Source organism: Phascolarctos cinereus, unplaced genomic scaffold, assembly GCF_003287225.1.
Source record: "Phascolarctos cinereus isolate Bilbo 61053 unplaced genomic scaffold, phaCin_HiC Scaffold_5;HRSCAF=322, whole genome shotgun sequence".
Classification (NCBI taxonomy): Eukaryota; Metazoa; Chordata; class Mammalia; order Diprotodontia; family Phascolarctidae; genus Phascolarctos; species Phascolarctos cinereus.
Window position 1 is genome coordinate 175,033,742 of NW_027555958.1, and position 17,831 is coordinate 175,051,572.

Below are 17,831 nucleotides of genomic sequence, written 5' to 3' on the forward strand. Positions count from 1 at the left end.
TAACAATAACAATGCTAGCAGCTAAGATTTATATAGCACTTACTATGTGCTAAGCAGTGTGCTAATAATTTACAATTATTATCCCATATGATCTTCACAAAAATCCTAGGAGGTAGGTGCTATGATGATCCCCATTTCATAAATGAGGAAATTGAGGCAAACAGAAGTTAAGTGACTTGCTCCAAATCACACAGCCAGTAAATATCTAAGGTCAGATTGGAATTCAGCTTCTAAAGTTTCCCCCACAAAAGAGGAGAGAGGTGAGGAACAAAAAGGACCCAATGTACAAACATAAATCAGGTACAGAATAGGTGATTTATTCCAACACAGGAAATAGAATGCTGAGCAATAAAGAACCACAGGATGACTGGAACAGAATCCAGTAACTTATCACAATGATTATCATTATTTGTGAGACTAACATTCAAGCCTCATTGGAACATAAAAAGTTATTGCAAGTTTCCATTTCAACTTCAATGAGGTGTCTGATCAAACAAGATCTTCTTTGCAGAGGCCCCTCCCTTTTCCATGCTGACTCTTCCTGTGGCATGAGTCAGTCAGCCACCAAACATTTATTAAGTGCCTACTATGTGTCAAGCACCGACAGCGGGTCCAAAGAGAGGTAAAAGTTCCTTCCCTCCAGGAGCTCACAATTTAATGGGTGAGACAATAAGCAAGCAACGATTTACCAACAAGATATATGTAGGATAAATAGGGGATAGTCAACAGAAAGAAGGGATAAGAATTAAGAGGGATTGGGAAAGTCTTCCTGTAGAACTTGAAAGAAGCCAGGGAATCCAGGAGGCAGAGATGAGAGAAAGTACTCTAGATCTAGAGGATCAATGCTAGACAAAAGGAAACTCCAAAAGACAGGCCAGTCAGCCATGGGGCCATTAGTACAATCTGAATAGTCCGATCTATATTGCATCCATAGGGAAAGGGGGATTGCAGTGTCCTACAATTGTGCCCCCTCTCGAGCAGAATTACATTTTTGTCATTTTGTCTTCTCAAGAGCTATCTTCAAGAGACCCTATCCCCTTCCCCCCCCCCAACCCCAGCCAGAAGCTGCCTCTTCTACCAAGTATGACAACCTGAGGCATCATAGGTTTTTGGCTCAGAAACCAAAGTGGGTGTGGGGGGTGGGGTGGGAGGTGAGTGGGAGGAAGGCTGTTAATCCAGCAATGAGTCATACTTAGCCCAAAGCAGGTAGAGGATATCGGCACAAGATCAAATTTCCACAGGGTCACCAAAAAAATGGTGTGGTCACCAAAAATGACAACTGAGCACGCTCCACAAAAAGAGGAGAAAGATCAACCATAAAGGTCACCAGCTACACGTATAAACCATCTCTCCTAGACTTCTGCAAACAACAGGCATTTAATCAAAGTCTGTAGCAGCCTGATGCAGTGAAAAGAACCCTGGATTTGGAGTCAAAGAACTTGCGTTCAAATTCTGCCTCTGTCACCTACTAATTATGTGATTTTTGGACAATTGAATTGATTCTTAACACTTTTTTTTCAATAGTAAAACCCACCTACTTCTTAGTAGGTTATCTCTACAAAGTAATTGCAGTCTGACATCGGAGTAGAGCTTTGGAGAATGTTTTAATGGGAAAAATATAACAAAAAACAGTTATCAGTTAATCCTAAATTTTAATTGTCTCTGATTATGACTTGCATTTCTTAATTCACTGATGTGTCTGCATCCCGTGTGATGAGATTTCAAATCAGTAAAATTTGATAACTTAGGTCTAAAATAAATGAGGAGAGAATAAGAAAGCACCTGGTTGGCTTCAATGATTTTAGGGCAATGGGTCTATATCAACTCTATCTCAATGTACCAAAAAAAAAAAATGAAGAATGTATTTGCATTTGTCCTACTGGTGGTATCTAAAGATTGTAAAGAAAGGGAGAAGTGCTACAGTACTGAAGTAGGGCAAATAATCTACCAAATTTCAGTTAAAAAAAAAAAAGGAAGTTGCTGGCATCTTCAGACTATAGGCCAGTGAGCTTCATTTTGTTCCTGGCAAAATTCTAGAACATCATAAAATAGCTGGTTGGAGATCATTTAGAAAAAGCAATGGTGATCTCTAAAAGCTATGTAGCTTCCTCAAGAACAGATCTTGCCAGAATGACCTCATTTTCTTTTTTTTTTCAATTACTTGCCTTCTTACTAGATTAGTAGCTGAAGGAAATACCAGTGGTTCATCTGGATTTCAGCAAAATATTTCACCAAACCTTTCACGCTATTATTGTAGACATAGTGGAGAGATGTGGGCTGCCTGGCATTCCCATTAGATGGATGCAGAACAGGTTGAATGACTGGGTCCAAAGAGAATTTATTATTAAGTCACTGTCATCTTCAGCTGGTTTCTAGTGGAATGCCCTAGGGATCTGCCATTGACCCCAACCTGTTCAATATTTTTATCAATAACTTTGATGATGTAATGGATAATAAACTGGCCTCAGAGAGATGAAGACATGGGTTTAAGACCCATCTCTAACTCACATTGGCCTTGCAACCCTTAACCTCTCCTTGGTCTAGGCAACTCTAAGGTCATAAATGAAATCACAGGTATAGTCCCTGTTCTTATATTTATAAATAGCATTCTTATAAAATTTGTTGATGATGCAAAATTTGGAGATATAGGTAATGATATTAATTGACATTTATATGTTACTTTAAGGCTTGCCAAGCATTTGGTTTATTTCTGCCAAGCGCACCACCATATAGTGTCAGCCTCCCAGATCTGCCACATTAAAGCCATTGTTGACCCTGCACTCTCACTTACATCCTATAATCATTCAATCAGTTACAAAGTCTTATTGATTCTATCTTTACATCATTTCTTGCATCCATACCCTTCTCACCCCTCACATCACAACCACTCTAGTACAGGACCACATCACCTCTCACTTAGACTTATAGCCTTCTAATGGATCACCACACATCCAGTCTTCTCTTCTCCAATTCAGCCTCTGCACAGCTACCAAATTGATATTCCTAAAGCACTAGTCAGATCATGTCACTCCCTTTCTTAGGAAGTCAAGAAATTTTGATGGCTTCCTCTTGCCTTTGGGATAAAAAACACATTCCTCTTATTAACATTTGAGACCCTTCATTATTTGTCTCCAAACTATCTTTCCACATGGGTTACATATTACTCATCACTCTACATTCCAGAGATATTGGCCTATTTGCTGTCCCTTCTTCAAGACATTTCATCTCTTGTCTCCAAGACTGTTCCACGTTCTTAGAATGCTCTACATCCTTACTTCTTGGAAATGTAACTCCTTTTAAGGCTTGGCTCCAGTTCTAATTCCTTTAGGAGACCTTTCCTGAACTCCCTCCCCTCCCCAGTTGTTAGTAACTCCATCAAAATCACTTGGCACTTATTTTGTTTGCAAATTACATTCGTCTCTCTATAAACATGTTGTAACCTCCAAGTAGAATGGAAGCTCCTTAAGGGTATCTTGCTGCTGTATTTTTATTGCCAGCACCCACCACATTGCCTAGCACATAGTAGGTATTTTAATAAATGCTTTTTAATTGACTGATCCTTGCAACAATCCTGAAAGAGATTACCTCTTATTATCATCTTCATTTTATAGATGAGTACATTGACGTTCAGAGATGTTAGATGCCTTGTTCATGGTGACATAAAATATCAAGTCCCTTCTAAATCCAGATCCAGAGCTCCTTATATTACACCATGCTGCCTCTCTAGGTAATATACTGGATCATGGAATCAAGATGCCCAAAGATCTCAATGAAAGAGAATGAAAGGTCAAATTTATAAGATGAAATTTAATAAGGACAAATTAAGTCCTATATTTGGGTTCAAAAATCAATTATGGAGTATCTGAATGAAACAGCACAGTGTATTAAATAGCCTATCACTACAATAAATTTCCTAAGTGCTGTTCTGCTCATTCATCAGAGTAATTTTAATACTTTCCAAGTCACTCTCCATTTTCCATCAACAGCTCTGTTTGGTTTTTAATCCATGGAACATCACGCCTCCCCTAGGATAAACTAATTTCTGAAATCCCATCACCATGATGATGAATCCGTTTTTGATACTCAACGCTTTCTCAATAACCTCTGATAGTTACCGCTACCCTCTGATTGGAGGGCTAGAGAGTGGGGCAATAGCCTTTATAGAGGGCTCAGATCAGAAGTTTCCAGCTAACCCCCCATTTTCCATCAATAGCTCTTCTCAGTTTTGATTCCATGGAATATCATGCCCATGTGTCAGGTAACCACTAGTGATCCCCTCCCTGTTTTTCAGCTTCCTTCTGTGTATTGTCTTGCCCTGTTAGAATGTAACCTCCTTAAGGACAGGGGCTTTCTTTTTTTTTTCCTTACTTGTATCCCCCATCATTTAGTAAAGTACCTGGCACATAGTAGGCATTTGATATTTACTGAATTGAATTGAAATGGCATAGCACAACGGATAAAATACTAGCTCTAGAGCAGAGGTTCCCAAATTTATTTGGCCTAAAGTCCCATCTTCAAAAAAAAAAATATTTAGCACCCCCCCGAAGTCTACTTTTTTTAACCCTTTAACGTTTTTTAAAATTTGAATCATTTCAAAAATATATAATTTTTTAAAAAATGATTCATCTTAAATTTAATCATTTATTGTAAATTTGTGGGGTTTTCCTGCATTGAATTTTTGATGATGCAATGTTGCATCATGTAACCATATGGTATAATATTACAAACAAGTCATTAAACACACATATTCTTGCTGATGCATGCTGGACTTCCTGACAATGCACAACATGCTCACCTGCCGGCACTTGCTTATTAAGACCTGTCAGTGGACTTGACCACTGACTGGTTATAACCTGCATGTTGTGTGTTTATTTGGTAAATAATGTAATCATTATGACTTTAACTCTGTTACACAACAGATGATAACATGTACAAATGGTTTTTCAAAATTTTCTTCTCTTCTCTTCTTTCCTTATGCTTCCATCACCCTCTTATTTTTATTCAATGCCATCCAATTGCACCAGAAGCTACTGCTGATCCCCTGGATCATTCTAGTGCTCCCCTCCAGGGGGTGGTATCACCTACTTTGAGAACCTATACTAGTCAGAGGGCCTAGGTTCAAATCCTATGTCTGTAATTTATTGCATGTACGACTTTAGAAAAGTAACTTAATATCTTTTGCCTTATTTTCTTTACCTGTAAGATGAGGATATTTGGTCTTGATTATCTCTATCTCCTCCAGATCTGATTTTATGACTCTAGGATTTAATGAACAGGAAAGATATGACTAGACAACAGTTCGTTTCAGAATGAGCTGGAGGTCTTAGTGAACCTCTAGCTCAAAATAAGCTAACATCGACACATGGCAACCAGAAAAAAGCAAACACAAAGAATTTTTTGTGGCTTATGAGAGGTATATATCTTACTGCAATCTTATCTGCTTTAAAATGTCTTGGTAGGATCTTTGATAATGAAAATGGGGTAGGGAATATTGAGAAACACTATTTTGAAAAAGTTGCCTCAAAAATAGAGAAAATCCATTTCTTTGAAAAAATAAGGAAATAGAATTATTTGCTAAAAATAAATAAGCTTATAGATTTACTAAAAAATAAATTAACAAATTTGTTCATTTAAAATCAGAAAGAAAGGCATTGGTCCATTGGTTTCAAGGAAAGACTGACAAAAGGCCCTTGGTCTCTGGCCTCTGAGGGTTGGGCATTCTGCCCACACAAAGCAGAAGCACAAGGATGATTCCTGGCAACTTCCCAAGAATCCTAAAAGCTACTACTCTCCTCTTTAGCATTTTTATCCCCCTTACTGTGAGGTTTTGCAAAGTCACACCCAAAGAACTGAAGACTGAATGGGAATTTTGCACCTTTGCTGGTGCCACATAGGTAATTTACTGAAAATGAAGCAAAATATGTAGAATTCAGGGCATGCCAAACTGTATGAAGATTTTTCCTGCTGATGATCCACTGTAATATGGGTTTGGATTTTATTTTGCAGTGGATATTTTTAGAATTTTTTCTGATTTTCTTCCACATGGCTGGGGGTGCTAAGAAGCACCATTTGCAACAACAACAACAACAAAAAGTTGCCCCTCAAAATAGAATAATCAAATTCTTTGTAAAAATAAGGTATAACCCCTGTCCTAGAGCCCATTGTTATGGAACTCTTTCCTTATTGGTGGAGATGAAGGTCCTGCCCTGCATGAAGGATGGGGTGGAGTTGGTGAGAGGTAAGATCTTCAGTTCTCAGCAGTCCCAGCTCTTCTGGCTTCTGCCTTCAAGGGAGGAGATGGAAGAGGCCAATGCCACTTCTGGTTGCTGAAGGAAAAGACTGTAGGAAAACTTGAGAAGAGCAGGTAGTCTCCAATCATGTCCAGATTTCCAACTTGCTACTCTAGAGATATTGGGGAGTTTCCCCTTTGGTGAGATCCAAAACCCTTTCTCTTGGTTGACCTAGGCTATCTCACTCCCAACAGGAGAGTTCTTTCGTTCCTATGTATACTTTCTCTGATTTCTGTTTTGCTGTAATTTGGATAAATGGGCTTCTTTACTATTCACTGTGTTGTGTTCATTTTAGAACTGGTATTTGGTGGGGAAAGGGTCAAGTCTTGTATATAGGGGTTGAGGTCACCACTTTTCCCATGAAAATGACAAAGGGATGCAGAAGTTAGATAGAACCCGATCATATCCCCTGGGTGAACAATAATTAAGGGAGCAGATAAACACACTTTTAGACCAGTATACCCGTTCTCTGGGAGAGCAGAGTCGGGGCCCTTAAGCCCAACTTTCTGCTTTTCCTCCTGGTAGAAATGAAAGTCTCCCTGGGAGAAGGAGGGAAAGGAAATAGGCTAGAAATATATATTTTTCTTCCAGTCCAGCCACTCAAGGAAAGCCTTTCTTACATGTGGAATCTCAGCTATACATGAGGGGCACCATTCCCTCAATCCTCCATCCTAACAAAGGGAATAGTTTTGTTCACATTAAAAAAGAATGAATAAATTTATTGATTTACTCTTCAAAAATCAATAAATTCGTTCATCTAAAATCAGAAATAAAGACACTGGTTGTTTGGTTCCAAGGAAAGATTAAGAAAAGTCCCTATTACTGGGGAATTAAGCATTCTGCACAAGGATAATGCCTTGCGATGCTCAAGGATTCCTGAAGTCTCTTTGTTCTACCTTTGAATTTTTGTCACCCTTAATGTGAAGTTTTGGAAAGTCCAGCAAAAAAAAAAAAAGACTGGGGGAAAAAAAAGCAAAACAAACAAAAAACCCCCCACACATTGCACCATTTACTGAACTAGGGAGGTGATTTATTGAAAATACATCAAGATAAATAGAATTAGAGGCATGGCCAAAATAATCAAAGTTTTATCATTATCTTGCTTCAAATGTGGGTGTTTGGAAGTTCTTTGTCCTGGGGTTGATGGGAAACACCAGTGTAAAACAGTTGCCCCCAAAAAGAGAAAAATCCATTTTTGTAAGAGTAAGGGAAGAGTCTTGTTCACTTAAAAAAAAATTTACAAATGCTATCATTGATTAATATATTTTAATATTTATTCAAATAAATCTATGAATTTGTTCATGTAAAATAAAAAAGTTTTGTTCCATTGGATCTAAGGGAAGGTTGAGAAAAGCCCCCAGTGCCTGGTTTGCTGAAGGTTAGGGAATCTGTCCTCTGGAAACATGGGCACAAGGATGATGCTTGATGACTTTCCCAGGAATCTTGAAGGCTAACTATCTCCTCCTTAGCATTTTTATCTATGTTATGCGGAGGTTTGTCAAAATCACACCCAGAGAGCCTTTGTAGGGTTGAAGGGAATTGAAGGGGATTGAAGGGGAACCTTGCAAATTTTATTGTACAAGGGAGGTGATTTATTAAACATGTAGCAAGATACATAAAATTGGTGGCTTGGCCAAACTGTCCAAAGTTTTTTCTTGCACTAAATGTATTTTAATGTGGTTTTGGATTTCTTGGAGAATTTTCAGAATGGTTTTTTTTTATTTTCTTCCATGGGGCTGGGTGCTGGGAAGAACCATTTGAAAAAAGTTGCCCCTCCCAAGATAGAAAAACCCTTTTTTTTGCTAAAGTAAGGGAATAAATTTGGTGTCTTAAAAAAATGAGTGTGTTCATTTAAATTAGAAATAAAACCAACGGTCCGTTGGTTCCAAAGAAAGACTGAGCAAAGCCCATCCTTGTCTGGGGCACAGGGTTTGGGTATCCTGCTCCCAAGAAGCAGCGATATAGAGATGATTCCTGGCAACTTCCCAGGAATCCTAAAGGTTCTCTCTACCTCTGTAGCTTCTTTCTTCCTGTGAATTCCACAGAACTAAAGATTAAGGGGGAACCAGTATCTTTCATTGGGTGAGGGAGGTGATTTTCTTGAACATACAATCAAGTATATAGAATTTGGGGCGTGGCCAAACTGTCCAAAATTTTTTCTTCTCCAAGATGAATCATAATATCAATTTGTGTTTCATTTTGCAGTGGGTATTTTTCAAATTTTTCTGATTTTCTCCCATGAGCCTAGGCATACTAAGAAGCACCATTTTCAAAAGGTTGACCAAAAAAATCAAAAAGTCCATTTCTTTATAAAAATAAGGAAATAGTTTTGTTCACTGAAAAAATAAAAATATTTATCAATTTATTAAGATAAATCAATAAATTTGTTTATTTAAAATAAATCTTGCTTGAACCAGTGGTTTCAAAGAATAACTAAGAAAAGCCCTGCCTTTCCTGGCATATAAGGTTTGGGCATATCACCCCCATGAAGCAGTGACTCCAGGATGATTCCTGGAAAAGTCCAAGAATTCCTGAAGGTTACCTGTCTCCTTCTTGTTTTTGTTCTCCTTACTACCTGGTTTTCTAAAGCCAAGCCCCAAAACCTTAAAAGTAAAGGAGAAACTTAAACCTTTCATTGTGGCAGGTAGGTATCTCTTGAAAATGCAGCAAAGGGGGCAGGTAAGTGGTGCAGTGGATAGAGCTCCCGCCCTGGATTCGGGAGGACCTGAGTTCAAATGTGGCCTCAGACACAAAACACTTACTAGCTGTGTGACCCTGGGCAAGTCGCTTAACCCCATTGCATAGCCAAACAAAACAAACAAACAAACAAATTCAGCAAGGGACATAAAAGCTTGGGGTGTAGCCAAACTGCCCAAAGTTTTTCTTGCCCAAAATGAATTGTGATATAGATTTGAGTTTCGTTTTGTAGTGAGCATTTTTAGAATTGCTCTGATTTTCCTCTATGAGCCTAGGGATGCTGAGAAGTATCATTTTTCAAAAAGTTGACCCAAAAAATGGAAAAATCCATTTCTTTGCAGAAAAAAATAAATGAATAAATGTAAGAGTTTATTGAAATACTTTTATTAAAGTTATTAAAATAAATTAATATATTTATTCATTTAAAATGAGAAATAAAGACATTGGTCCACTGATTCCAAAGAAAGACTTAGAAAAGCCCAGCCTTGCCTGGCATATGGGGATTGGTTATAGTGTTCCCAGGAAGCAGTGGCACTAGTATGATTGCTGGCAGCCTCCAAGGATTCCTGAAGGTTACCTGTCACCTCCTATCTGGTTTTGTACCTCTTACTCTGAGGATTTGCAAAGTCATGCCCACAGAACTGAGGACTGAGAGGGAACCTAGCACTTTTCATTGTGCCGTGAAAGTGATTTCTTGAACATGCAATTCGATATATAGAATTTGGGGCATAGCCAAAATGTCCAAAATGTTTTCTTGCCCAAGATGAATTGTAACATGGGTTTCATTTCATTTTGCAGCAGATATTTTTAGACTTCTGCTTTTCTTCCACGGTCTTGGGATGCTCAAAAGCATCATTTTAAAAATATTGACCAAAAAAAGTGGAAATATATTTGTAAAAAATAAGGGAACAGTTTTGTCCACTGAAAAAAATAATTTATTGATTCATTGAAATAAATCAATAAATTTGTTTATTTAAAAACAGAAATACAGCCATCACTCCATTGGATCTAAAAAAAGACAGAAAAGCCCAGCCTTCCCTGATGCATGAAGATTAGACACCATTTTCAAAAAATTGACCAAAAAAAAATAGAAATCCATTTCTTTGAAGAAAAATAAACAAATAAGGGAATGGTTTTGTTCACTGAAAAGAATAAATGAATAAATAAATCAATACATTTGTTCATTTAAAATGAAAAACCAAGCCATTGATCCACTGATTCCAATGAAAGACTCAGAAAAGCCCAGCCTTCCCTCGTACATCTGGTTTGGGCATTCTGCCTCCTCGAAGTGATGGCACAAGGATGATTTCTGGCATCTTCCAAGGATTCCTGAAAGTCATCTGTCTCTTTCTTCTAGTTTTAGTCTTGTCAAAAATAAAAAAATCCATCACTTTGTAAAAATAAGGCAAATAGCCTTTTTCACTGAAAAAGTTAAATGAAAAAGTTAAATTTATTAAGATAAATTGATATTTACTTATTTAAATTAAATTAAATAGATAAATTTGTTCATTTAAAATTAGAAACAAATCCATTGGTCCAATAGTTTCAATGAAAGATTGAGAAAAAGCCAGCTGAATGGTGTTGGGCATCCTGCCTCCAAGAAGCAGTGCCACAAGGATGATTCCTAGAAACTTCCAAGGATTCTTAGAGGTTGCCTCTCTCCTCCTCACCACTTTTGTCCCCCTTATTGTGAGGTTTTGCAAAGTCACATCCAGAGAAGTGAAGATTTAAGGACAACTTTGGAACTTTCATTTTGCCAGGGAGGTGATTTATTGAAGATAAATTCGAGGATATAGAATTCAGGACATGGCCAAACTGTCCAAAGATTTTTCTTGCCCAATATGAATTGTAATATTGGTTTGCATCTCATTTTGCAGTAGGTTATTTTTAGAATTTTTATCTAATTTTATTCCATGGGCCTGGATCTGCTGTAAAACACCCTTTTCTAAAACTCGCCCACAAAAGTAGAAGAATCCATTTCTTTCCAAAATAAAAATAGTTTAATTCACGTTAAAAAAGAATAGATTTATTGATCTATTTAAATAAAACTATAAATTTATTCATTTAAAATTAGAAACAAAGCCATTGGTCCACTGGTTCCAAAGAAAGATTGAGAAAAGCCCAGGCTTCTTTGGTATATGGGATCTGGGCATCTTGCCTACATGAAACAATGGCAGAAAGTCATTGCTGGTAACTTCCAACTACTCCTGAAGACTTACTCCTTCCTTCTTTGAGTTTTTGAACCAATTACTATGAGATTTTGCAAAGCTGACAATGCTCTAGATTTTTCTGTTCTTACTGGAGAGAACAAAACTCTAATTTTTAGAAATGTCTTTTTTCATATGCTATACTATAATCAAACCCCAAACGATTGTAAATGGTGGAATAAAGTTAATTTTGTGGCTTAAAAAAAAGACAAAGCCACACACAAAGAATTTTACAAGTGGACCTTACACCTTTCATTGTACCTAGGTGGTGATTTACTGAACATGCATTCAGTTACATAGAATTCAAAGCATGGTCAAACTGTCCAAAGGTTTTCCTATCCATGATGAATTATAATATGGGCTTGGATTTCATTTTCAGTGGGTATTTTTAGAATTTTTCTGATTTTCTTCCACGTGGCTGTTGGTGCTAATAAGCACCATTTTGGAAAAAAATGTTTTTGAAAATGTTGCCCCAAAATAGAGAAATCCTATTCTTTTTAAAAATTAGATAACTTTTTTTCATTTTAAAATGGATTGGGGGTTTTCCTGAAACCTCTAGCTCAAAATGAGTCCATTCAGCCACAGCAGTGAAAAGAGGTCTTATGATTTTCTCATTTATTAACAGAGATATACAATCTTGCTCTACTTTGAACTCATTCATAACTCCATCATATCTTTAATAATGAGATCACAAATCCATTCATAATGTATTATGAAATATGTTATAAGTTGCTGGTCCCAGCCTTATGTCTTTTTGACTACTTTCTACTTTTGCAAGTTCTTTTTTTTTTTTTAAATCAAATAGGGAGTTCTTCCCTAAGGAATTTGTTTTCTGGTTCACTGAAGACTGAAATAACTATAGAATTGTGTTGAGTACTGTGTCTTTCATTTTAGGAAAGATATTGACAAACTGGATCATTCTCAGAGGAGGGTGGCCAGGATAATGAAGGGATCAGTTGAAAGAAATGAGGATGTTTAACTTAGAGAGGAGAGACTTAAAGGAAGCATGAAAAGGCTAAGTTGTAGAAGGGTTCTCATATTTTAGAGAGATCAGATTTATTCTGCATAGCCCCAGAGGGCAAAATGCGGAGCAATGAGTTAAAGAAGCAGAGAAACAAAAGCAAGCTTGATGTAAGGAAAAACAATTAGAACTAACACAAAGCAGAATCTGCTGATCTGCATTGGTAGAGGCAGTCTGCTCCCTTGGAGCAACCCACACCAATAGTCACAGGCCTAGATTAAAAAAAAAAAACTCTTTGCTTAGTAGTATAGTACTCCCCCTTTTGGACTTGATTGTCTTGCTTTTTTTCCTTGGATTTATAACTCTATTGAAGTGTGTGTGTGTGTGTGTGTGTGTGTGTGTGTGTGTGTGTGTGACACATATATATTTTATACATATAATGATGATTTCATTTCTCCATTCAATAAAATTTGCTAAGCATTTATCATGTATAAAGCCTAAGGGCTAGAAATGTACAAGATATGATCTATGGGATTTCCTCATCTAAAATAAGTTCTTACTAGGTTTGAATCTACCCATTGGAACATCTTAAACAAATGTTTAAGAGGCATTAGTATGTTGGAAAGGAATCACAGGACTTTTTAGGTTCCAATCTCAACTTTGCCACTTCCTATGTGACCTTGGGCAGGTTACTTAAATTTTCTGGGCCTCAGTTTCCTCATTTTTATGTAACCTGACTCCCAATAAGTTTGGTTGTGAAGGGAGAAATAGAAGGGCAGCCCTGTGTTGCATCCTGCCTACAGAGTGTGATTCTAGGGACAGTTAGGTGACTCACTAGCCCTTGAGTCAGGAGGACCTGAGTTCAAATCCAACTTCAGACAGTAACTAGCTGTGTAAACCTGGGCAAGTCATTTAACCCTGACTGCCTCCACAAAAACAAGAAAAAAAAAGAGTGTGATTCCAGATGGTTAGGGATGATTAGAGTACTGATGGAACCCTGAGAAAATGAGAGAAGCTGGACAATGACCACTACAATCTCTTTCACCTGTAAATCTACGAGCTCCACAATGGCAAAAAGCAGGAAAGTATTTGTTTTTCTAAAGAGAACCTAGGACTATATCATTCGAGGAGCAAGCTGCAGGAGAGAAAACATTCCATTCAGCATCACTTAAGCTAAGTTAGTATTGCCTCTCCTCTCTAGGGTAATGAAGAAAAAACAAAGAAAAGTCGAAACTCCTCCCATACCAAACTACCTCCCACTGAGACTAATTCTTTCTTTCTCAATCAGTGACTGGCCAAGTCTCGTAAATTCTCCCTCCACAATACTTCTTACATCTGTCCCCTTCTTTCCACTCACTTGGCCACCACTCTAACTTAAGCCTTTATCACCTCCTAACTACACTATTTTAATAAGCCTCCTAATGTGGCTCTCTGCCACCAGTCTCCAATCCTTCCTCCCCACAACTGCCAAAATAATCCTCCTGAAATACTTATCCTACCATATAACTCCTCTGCCCAGGAATCTTCACTGATTTCCTGCTACCTCTAAGATAAAATGAAAATACCTCAGCTTGGTATTTAAAGCCTTTCACAATCTGACTCTTGCCTACATTTCTAGGTTTATTACACAATACTCCTCTCCTCTACTACCAAACTGACCAATCTGCTCTTCTCCAAAATCTGCAGTCTGTTTCCTATCCCAATGTCCCCCCATTTCTAGAATACGTTCCTTCCTCACTTTAAATTTTTAGAATCTCTAACTACCTTCAAGGTTCATTTTAGGTACCACTTTCTACAGAAAGCATTCCCTAACTCCACCCCTCCTAATTGTTAGTGCTCTCTCTCTTCAAATTATCCTCATGTGTAAAATAGGTATAATCATAAGGTTGCTTTGCAGATAAAATTGAGATATTTGTAAAGTGCTATGCAAAAATCAAAGCACTATTTAAATGATAGCTATTATTACTTATTGTGTAAATGTTATATCCTCTAGTTAAGGGCAGGGGCTGTTTTGTTGCTGATGTTCAGTCTTGCATCCCCAGATCCTGGTACAGTATGTTGCACATAGTAAGTGCTTAATAAATGCTTATTTAATTATATTGAGGAGCGAAGGGAAAAAGCATCCATTAGCCACCTACTATATGCTATGCACTGTGCTGAGCACTTTATAAATATTATTTTATTTGATCCTCACAAAACCTTTTTGAGATAGATGTTATTATTATCCCAATTTTACAGCTGAGAAAACTGAGGCAGGAGCTTAAGTGACTTGTCTAAGTCAAACAGCTAGTTTGAGGCAGGATTTGAATTCAGGTCTTCCAGACTCCAGGCCCAGTGTTCTATCCACTGCACAAATTAGCTCTCGGCAATTGAATTCAAGTTAAGCAACTGAATTAAAAGAATTTCCTTTATGTTCTAGAAGGAAAAAATAAGTGTGTGTGTGTGTGTGTGTGTGTGTGTGTGTGTGTGTGTGTGTAGCAACTAGGTGGTGTAGTAGATAGAGTACTAGGCCTGGAGTCAAGAAGACTCATCTTCCTCAGTTCAAATCTGACCTTGAACAAGTCATTTAATCCTGTTTGCCTCAGTTTCTCCAGCTGTTAAATGAGCTGGAAAAGTAAATGGCAAACCACTCTAGTATCTTTGCCAAGAAAACCCCAAATGGAGTCACAAAGACATGACTAAAGCAACAGAACAACAAATATATATTATAGAGGGTCTCCACTCTTCTCTCCCTTCCTTTTATTTTTTTTCTTCTCCTAGTTCTTAACTGATTATCCATAATCTTTCCATGTTTCTAGCCTTCTTTTTCTTTCTCTCTCCTCACCCTGTCAGCTGGTGACATTGACTTCCTTCCTTTTCCAATGTTTCTTCCTGTCATTGCCTCTTCATACCGAGCCTCCCCAAGTGACATTTTGGAAACTAGATCGCATGAGCCAACTCCTTATGCAGTGCTAGGCACTTGCCACTAGTTTTTTTTAAACTTCGAAGTTTGGGACAGTTTAATAGTTAGACTTTCCATATTTTTCATGGATGCAAAAATTATATTTAAAAACTACATCTTGTTAAGATGTGGGGATGTTAAGCAATCATTAAGGAAATACGTACACAAAGAAGCTTTTAAACAAATTCTCATGAGTCTAACTAAAGCCCCAAATGAAAAGATAAAGAGAATAAAATTAATGAGAATAGACTAAGTAAGGCATTCTTATTTTTTCTATTTTTATTTTATATTTGTTTCTGGGGAAAAAAAATGAAAAAGGGATGGTTCTCTCTGAAGTGAACCAGACCCCAGGAATACATCCCACACCTTTTCATGGTACTCTGTGGCTCCTGGGTTGCTTTGTCCTTAATGTCATGAGACATCCTATTGCCCTTGTCACAAGCAATAAAAGCCAAGAATCAAGGAAGAGTCTCTCCTTTCAGTATCCCAGTTACAAAGTCTACCCAAAAGTCTACATTTCTGAAAGTCTCTTTTGAAAAGGTGAGTCTTCGAAATCTCTACATAGTGACTAGGTAGTAGAAACACAAAGATGAAGTTGTTCTGTCCTGTGCTTTTGACTTGACTGATGTGATATTCTGTCCTTCCAGTCACCCAGCATCTTTGAATAGTCTTATGTTCCTTTACATAGAAAGTAAAAGACCAATCATAATAATAGTTTACATGTAGAATCTTTCAGTTACACAGCTCTTTCACATACATTATATCATTTGGGCCTCCCGAGAACCCTCAGGAGTAAGGTAGTTAAATTAAGTAAAAGATAATTATCTCTATTTTATAGATCCAGAACTAAACTTCAGAGAAGGGAAATGATTTGCCCAGGATCACACAGCTAATAATATCGAACATCTACTATGTGCCTTCTCATTGTTGATTATTTCCCATTCATCCTGTACGTAGCTTGTTCATACATAACTGTGCACAGGCTATCTTTTGCCTTTCTCTGTATCCTTGGCCCTTAGAAGAGTGCCTGGAACATAGTAGGCACTTAATAAATGCCTATTGACTGACTGACTGACTGACTGAGTGACTGCCAGGCACTGTGCTAAGCTTTGGGGATAGGTAGCTCAGTCTCTAGAGATAACATGCAAACGACCATGTACAAACAAAGCCAGTACTTATTTGCTGCTTCTCTGTTTCCCAGACCCAAGACCAATTGCCCTATTCATTAGTACCAGACTTGGAGTCAGGAAGATTTGGGTTCAAATCCTGCCTTTATTAGGTATCTGACCTCAGGAAAGTCACTTGACTCTCTACACCTCAGTTTCTTCATCAGTGAAATGGGAACAGTACTATCACCCACCATAAGGGTGAACCTTATGAGGTTCAAATAAATTGTATGTGAAGCTATATGCAAGCCTGAGAAGTCCTATATGAATATCAGTTATCAGTACTAGTACTAGTATTAGTCCTATATGATATGTAGCTATTACTAGGCTACAGAAGTCCTCTAAATTTGCTTGCGTATTAGGCCATATAAAATGTAAAAATGTATTTAATATACACAGAAATGATCCCTTCAAACCTTCAAGGTCTTATGGTCAATACAGAAAGGAAGCCAGTTTACCTGAGATAATCGTGAACATCAAGGGGGATCATGGCTTAGCTTAGCAGTGACCTACAATGGACAGTGTCCAATTATCGGGGGAAACAGTGTCCCAACAGTAATGAGTGTTGTGACATTGCCCTCTGACAGACCCTTTTCAGTCCCTAGTGTGGCCTGGGGAGGACTTTGATAAAGGATAGTATTCAAATGGACAGGACTTCTTCCAAGAACCTTGTGTTTTAGAGAAACCCACAGTTCACCAAAGCAGTTTGGTTCAACTCTAATTAGAAATCTGATTGCTGGTTGGTCTTACACAAAGGACTTTTAATTAGGGCTGAGAGAGCTTAGAAAAATCCGCTTGGCAAGCCAGCTCCCTCTCTCTATCTCTTTTTTAACATCATGCCAAGATCACAAGGAAAAAAAGAGTGCTTAATTACAGTCAGTGTATATATCTTTAAGAAAAAAAATACATTAAGTGCTTTAAAATAGGCTCTCTTGGCTGCAGGATCAGAAAGATTTTACTTACTTCTTATCCCTGATTGGTCTCATTCGCAGTTACAGATGAATCAGACACATTTTGAGCAGCTTTAAGATTTGCTTTTCATCCAAAGCCAAGGAGGCAAATGGCAAGGAATTCACAAGCTTTTCCAAGTGATCTCATAGGTTCTTCTCACTTCACTTTCAGAACCTATTCCCACCCTCTGATACATGCTGCCTATCACCATTTATCTTGAATAATTGCTGATAGTGCCTATGTACGAATCAGGACAATCTGAAGCCATGTATAGAACACCGCCGCCGCCCCCCCCCCAAAGGCAAGTTTGGGCCCTTAATAAGTACATACTTAATACTTTTGTTGTGAACCAAAAAAAAAAAAAAAGGAGAATAAATCCAGGAAAGGAAAGACCACAAACCAGCAGCAGGAGGGAGGGGAGAGGGAGGAAGGGAGCCTTCAGAGATGGGCATCTCTTAATCCTTTGCTCTGGCATATCGTCTCTCAAAACTGCAGTAAAGCTACCCCCTCATTAAGTCTCTCAGTCCTAATACAGGTGACCCAAACTCCCCTTCCATCCATTTGATTCTGGCTCTGACAGCCAGTGACTTGTTAATTATTAATATGAAATATTTGATG

The 17,831-nt window shown here is 37.8% G+C and overlaps 1 long non-coding RNA gene across 1 annotated transcript in view; it reads right to left on the minus strand.

The window, feature by feature from the left end:
• Positions 1-17,831, minus strand: part of LOC144457567 (uncharacterized) — a 125,662-nt gene that overhangs the window by 37,734 nt on the left and 70,097 nt on the right. Inside the window, exon 2 of the long non-coding RNA XR_013486985.1 lies at positions 5,197-5,258. This is a non-coding gene — a long non-coding RNA (uncharacterized LOC144457567). The remainder of the gene's footprint in view (positions 1-5,196; positions 5,259-17,831) is intronic.